Source organism: Patella vulgata, chromosome 1 (genome assembly GCF_932274485.2).
Source record: "Patella vulgata chromosome 1, xgPatVulg1.2, whole genome shotgun sequence".
NCBI classification, from domain to species: Eukaryota; Metazoa; Mollusca; class Gastropoda; family Patellidae; genus Patella; species Patella vulgata.
The window spans coordinates 78,375,995-78,382,560 of NC_065879.2; the positions used below are offsets into that span (position 1 = coordinate 78,375,995).

General features: G+C 36.1%; 1 long non-coding RNA gene across 1 annotated transcript; it reads left to right on the forward strand.

Annotated features, from left to right (window-relative positions):
- Positions 1 to 5,273: 5,273 nt before the first annotated feature.
- LOC126811262 (uncharacterized) lies at positions 5,274 to 6,205 on the forward strand. The gene is made up of 3 exons (XR_007675484.1): positions 5,274 to 5,357; positions 5,574 to 5,791; positions 5,966 to 6,205. It is a non-coding gene; the product is annotated as an uncharacterized LOC126811262 (long non-coding RNA).
- Positions 6,206 to 6,566: the final 361 nt, after the last annotated feature.

A 6,566-nucleotide genomic window follows, 5' to 3' on the forward strand; every position in this document is an offset into this window, starting at 1 on the left:
GATTAGCGGCAAAATTTGACATCAAAGCCTGTCGGCTAAGTGGGAACACCCCATCATTATCATCAACGTAAGAATGAACTTTCTGGTGGTCAGTGTACTTAAGAGAATAATGCTGGTTTGCACTGAATGACCCCTAATTAGAAATTTAATCAACATGAAAGGTGCAACGTTGGAAAAGGGTGTAAAAAGTAGGGAATGGTCATAGGATTCACTAGCTACGAGAACGTAACTAAAAACGTTGAGATATACTGATGTGCTTGTTTTTAGCTACGATTGGATGCCTTAAGTTCCAAGTGGCAAACTCAATTTCTTTATTAATGCATGTACCATCTTAAAAATAAGTTAATTTTATACCATTAGTACTTATTACACATAGGCAGCCCAATCTATTGAAAAACATTCATTTTATCAGCAAATATTGACAATAAAGTAAATCAAGCGTTGTTTTTATCTAAATTGATACGGACATTCATAATTACGGCGTATTACTCCTGTGCAACTCTGAAAAAGCAATCTACTATCGCTTTGATTTAAAAAGAGGGGATTTGTACCCGTGTCAGGTAGGATTTTCTGCTTAATTGCAGTTGGATGTGGCAGAAATGTTATAAATAACAATAAGCAATCGTTGTTTTGATGAAAAATATTGTCAATTTTGCTTACTGATAATATCTTTGTTGAATTTGGAGGGGCAATACATCAGCAAGTGGTAGGTATCCCCATGGGCACCAACTATGCACCTTTGCTTGCTGACTTATTTGTTTCTGTATTCTTACCAAGATTATTATAAACTGACACTCGTAAAAACAAATAAACGATTGGTCAGGCGTTTTAATTTCACTTATTGATATATCGGTAATGTTTTATCACTGAATAATCCTAAATTTAGTGATTACTTAGTATTCATATATTCTGATGAACTCGAAACACTAGACAGTGACAATTACGTTTCCTACCTGGATCTGCGTCTCGATTTAGACAATTGCCATAAACGCAGTGTACACATATATGATAAACGTGATGACTTTGACTTTCCCGATTGTCAACTTTCCATTTATTAGTAACAGTCCACTATCGCCAACTTACGGAGTGTATGTGTCTCAGTTTATTAGTTACGTTAGAGCTTGTTCCTTTTATTCTGATTTTTTATGTAGATCGAAGCATTTTTCATCTAAGCTCCAATTACAGGGATAATTGTCTGATAAACGTTGAAAAACGCCGTCATATTGACTTGTTTAGTAAATATAACATGTATCTCTCGGCTATTATTCTAGATATATTTAATTGACGCTGTCTACGACATCTGTTACTACTGTTCATCGTGTGCATTATATGGACAGTCAATTTGCTGATTACACTATTTTACCGAGATTTCGTCTAATGGTGTGGATGCAGTTATGGCGGGTTTGGCGCCAAGCAGGGTAAGCTTACTCTTCCGGACACCTGTTACCACTGTTCATCATATATTTTGTACATGATGAACAGTCCATTTTCTGATTACACTATTTTGCCGATACCATTTTTTTAGGAATTGGATTGTTTGGTTTTATTTTATTAATTACCGCCCACTGCCTTCATACTAATAGTCATTTAAAACACAGATCTATGTCATGTTCTTGCAGACATAAATCAAGACACAATCAACCCAAACCTAACTTTCCTCTTCATCTGTGAGGAGCGGTAATTGCCTTCATTAAAGGAAGCAATGTATCCTGAGCGGATTCCTCAATGTCCTCAGTGATTCAGAGAGTTCAGGACCATTAAACCATTTGATTTCATAATGTCCTTCTCTCAACTCCCAACAATCTTTTGGAGATTGGTGTTGATTAATTTCAGATCTGCCAGCGCTTCCCCACATCTTTGAGACAAAAGATGCCCTTTTGATCTGCAGTGACACTTCTGAGTCGCATGGAGGAATCATGCTATCATCGATGCCTTTCAGTTTCCCCAGAAGATTTTTATGGGGGGTGCTGTGGGTTGCGCCCCCTACCACACCAAACACTGGCGCAACTTAAGAATTGGGTTTCTGGTGTCTCCTAACCTAGCCGTACGTCACTAGCATTATAAAGCTTCTGCACCTTCCATGTTGAACAAAACCCACCTAGCCCCAGGACTATTACGTTTATCAACATGACTGACTGAATTAAGTGAAATCAACACGGCGATAACAATGTACGACTCTTTTAAGTGACATTTTATTTTATTTGTTTCTAAATTGCACATATTCCTGATCAATTCAATGATTTTAAATAGTATTATATTATCTCCGTTATAAGCCATATACTTCCAATACTATCTTGTTATCTCGGCTATAATCCATATACTTAATTAAATATTATCTAGGGGCGTACATAAAGATTTTGTTTGGGGGGTGTTTAGCAAAAATGCGACCTACTGATGCACATGTCCCTAATACGAGTGGCGCAGTCAGGGGCCGAGCACCATAGATGATAGTTTTCTAGTAGCTGATCTGGAATGGGGGGGGGGGTCCAAATCTAGGGCGCCATTCACAATGAATGTCAACAAAATACTGGCTATAACACTGGGCGTCCCGGTAGAACATAGATCGTATTGCCTATAGTTGTTCGCCGATCGTTATCTCGTCGGAAAGCAGTTTTATTCAAGTTGACATAAAGTATATGTCATATAATATGATGATTGATATTGATTTTGTAATTAAATTTATGTGAACCTTAAAGATCGTATTGCCTATAGTTGTTCGCCGATCGTTATCTCGTCGGAAAGCAGTTTTATTCAAGTTGACATAAAGTATATGTCATATAATATGATGATTGTTATTGATTTTGTAATTAAATTTATGTGAACCTTAAAGATACATTATGGGAGATAAGATAAAGAGATGGCAGTTCTCGCTATAATACTTAAAAACTAGATAGTATAAAGGTAATTTGCTGAAAATTTCAGTCAAATTGATCCACTATTAGGGGGGGTTGGATGGCTGAATGGTTAGCGTGCGCGCGCTGTATCATAAAGTCTGTCATTGAGTCGACTGGCGTGGTTTCGAATCCCCGGTGGTACGTGACAAGGAGTAGGGTCGCCTGTCCAACCTCGTGGGTTTTCTCCGGGTCCTCCGGTTTCCTCCCACTGCTAAAGACCCATATGCGCAAGCGAATTGTTGAAATAAAATTTAACCATATGATAGTCCCGAAATGACCTAGTTTGTGTCGAGTGGATGTTAAACCCCATTTCTCTCTCTCTATCCACTATTAGGCTGCCCCACCATAAATAAATATCTCGACAATTACACCACAATACGTATATATATATACTAAGCTTTAAATCAGTTTCGCACAATTATAGTCACTAAATAAACGGTCATGTTGTACTTAATAAGATATGACCATTTAACCATCTATAAATAATACACTGAAAAATGGTTCGGAGTGTCGTCCATGACATCCAGACACTTTTGAGCAAAAAATAGGTTACGTGCCCTTGTTTTGAAATTAGCCTCACTTAACCAGTCTACCGACCATTCTCCGTCTGATTGACAGGCCGGGATAATCAAGACTACTTTTTTTACGAAACATGACAGAAAACTAAACAAGAAATTGAATTTACAAATAACGCCCGGTGGGCGACACAACAATTGTTTTAAGAAACTTGTAAAAGTAAAATGAAACTACTGCTAGTATCATTTTCTTGCCCAACCCACGTTATTCAGAGATATTATTTGTACTAAACCAAAAGATGCCACTCCTAACGGTCTAGTTAATGATAAATCAATTTAAAAAAAAAAACTAGCGTAATTTCTAAAGCTGCAGTAATAACCAAAAAGCTAAATATATCTATTCAGAATCGTCAACAATAGATTTTTTACGTCTGTAATAGTTATTACAAGTGTTGAGAACGTGCTGTGGCTATTTATAGACACAAAGAGAGCCCGAGACTCGTCTGAAATCAATTAGAGTTACGTCACTGAAGTGTGCACATTCAACGTGTCGAGTACAACTTTTAGTAGGGAAAAGTTTCGGCCACGGGGCACCCTACCACTATGAGCCGAGATAGAAGCGGGTGAAATTTTTGCATAGTCTCGGTCATCATTACTAAAATCATTAATATAAACAGCATAGTCTCGATTATCCACTTTTTTAAATTTAATTATCAACGGCTGTTAGCGGCATATAGGAATCTAATCCAGCCAACATCGAAGGCTAGCCTTGACATCGAGAGTTTATTATGGTCTGGATAAGTTAAAAGTACATTATGCAAGAGCTAAATCTGATTATTGCAAGTCTTAATTTAGGCTTCAGATGTTATAGAAATTATAAATTAGATCTTTATTTAAACAACAAGCCCAAAATCAACTCTGTAGACCCACGGATGGCTCGGCTACAGCTCGGATTTAAATAGGATTTCACTAATTGATTAAATCAAATATGGGGCAACCTGATGAAATACGTCAGTTAGATCGAGGCTAAATGATAGAGTGTACTTAGCGAGGCCGCTGTAGAGCGTTTCCGTATGACATTGAAAATTTACTTGATAATCGAGATATGTAGGTGGAGTTAACGCCTGTCAATCAAACGATCTGCCAAGGTGAAGACGCATTTCGCTACCATTTCTAGTCAAATATTACAACGATGATAACTATGTTCAGAATAAAGTAATTTGACTGAAATTTTCAATATATTCTTCTTTCATCATCTACTTTTGAACTGTTATAGCAAGAATGGCCAACTCTCTATAAAAATCTACCATAATACATCTTTAATAAATGTCTGATAATTTAGAGAACATCTCAGGCCTAAAGAAAGACTTGTAATAAGCAGATTTTGCTCTTGCATAATGCATGTTTAAGGGCACTGACTATAAAACTGAGAAAATTTTAAAAAATTGAACCAATATCCTAGCACTTGAAGTCATTGCTATATTTGTTTTCGAATAAGGGACTGGTTCTATACAATTGGTAATCTTGTTCGTCTTCCTCTTCATGGGGCAATGCCCAGGGCTCTGCCAATTATTCAAGTATGATTTTCATGAAACTTAGCATGCTTGTTTTTTTTAGACAATCACATCATTTGATATTATTTGAGTATTTAGATATTATGACATCGCATTCGCCTGGATGCAATGATGTTTCTTGTTCATGTAGTTGGCTATTACTTGTTCAAATTTTAAAGGGCCAAAAGTGGTAAATATAAATAACAGCATAATTACAAAACTGTTTTCAATACCGTATTCACAATTGCCAACAATTAGATCTTCAATTAGTGTTGTCCTTTTTTCAGGAATTATATTATTGTCTTGGGACAGGGAAAGGCTTCATTACTAACCGGATGAGAGAATTTACAGACGATATGATAAAAGCCAGAAAAAATACAAAACCAGAACACTTGGTATGTTAATTTTACCTATTAACTAAAATATCATCTACTGGCTTGATTAAGTTATCACTACATCAATTTTACTCTACAGTTGGCCGATATAATGGCATTGTAAGTGTGTCTGCTATAATAGGTATTCATAAATTAACAAACATAGCTTCAAAAAAATATTTACATTGATCAATTCCATGCAGTGAGAACAAGTGTCCTAAAAAAAATATTTTTTAGTTATTACAGAAGATCAAGAAGATGACATTAATGATGATAAAGTAACACATTTAAAAGTGAAAGCAAGCCATACAGTTTCAACAGACAGAAATTTCAAGGATCTCTCTGATGCCATGGCAGCGACATTTAATAACAGACAGAAATGGATCAAGCAAGGCTCTCCGTCTCTGAGAGAGATTCTTACAGATTATCCCAGATATGTTGATACACCAGATTTGGTAAGTATTTGGATAGTCAAGAAAATTCATAGGAAATTAAAATGAAACAAAGGATTTATGAGATAAATAAGATTATTGTCTTTGCTTGTAAGAAAACAAAATACATATATTTGTGTATTTTTACAGCACATTAGCAGTATGATGGAAATATTTTTACCTTTCAATTTTTTTCAGATTTCAATAGATTTTAAAAGATTATATATATCCTGATTGCTGTCAGACATCTGTAGATATTGAAAATGAATGGGCCAAAAAAATAATAAAATATTGTCAAGCAAATTGGCGTTGTCTTGATGTAGGGAATCTGGATTTGGAGATGCAATATGATCCAAGTGAGTAGTTGACCTATCTTTCATGCATTTTTGTTATGAAGAGTAGCTATTTGTAATGAGCTCCCGGTGTTGACAGAGAAAGTACATAGTGATTTTCTGGCGTGATTTCCGCATGTTAGTGGTGCATGACGGAGGGTCTGACAAGGACAGCAGTCTAGTTGTTTGGATGGAATGACAAACCAAGGTCATTTGTACACATTTGTGTGTACTGTGCACATAAAATATCCTTTCCGATTTCAACATTTCACACCAGTTTGTGTTATTTCAACATAAGTTTGTGTTGTTAAACAAAGACGGCTAAACAAGTGGGAGCACATTCTTGTGAACAAGGGAGCCAGAAATAGGAGTCAATGAAACAGAATCTCGAAATCTTTCGCCTGTTTTGCCAGAACATTTTATTTTTACAGTCTGACGCCCCACGACCCACGCACCAGCGGTACTAC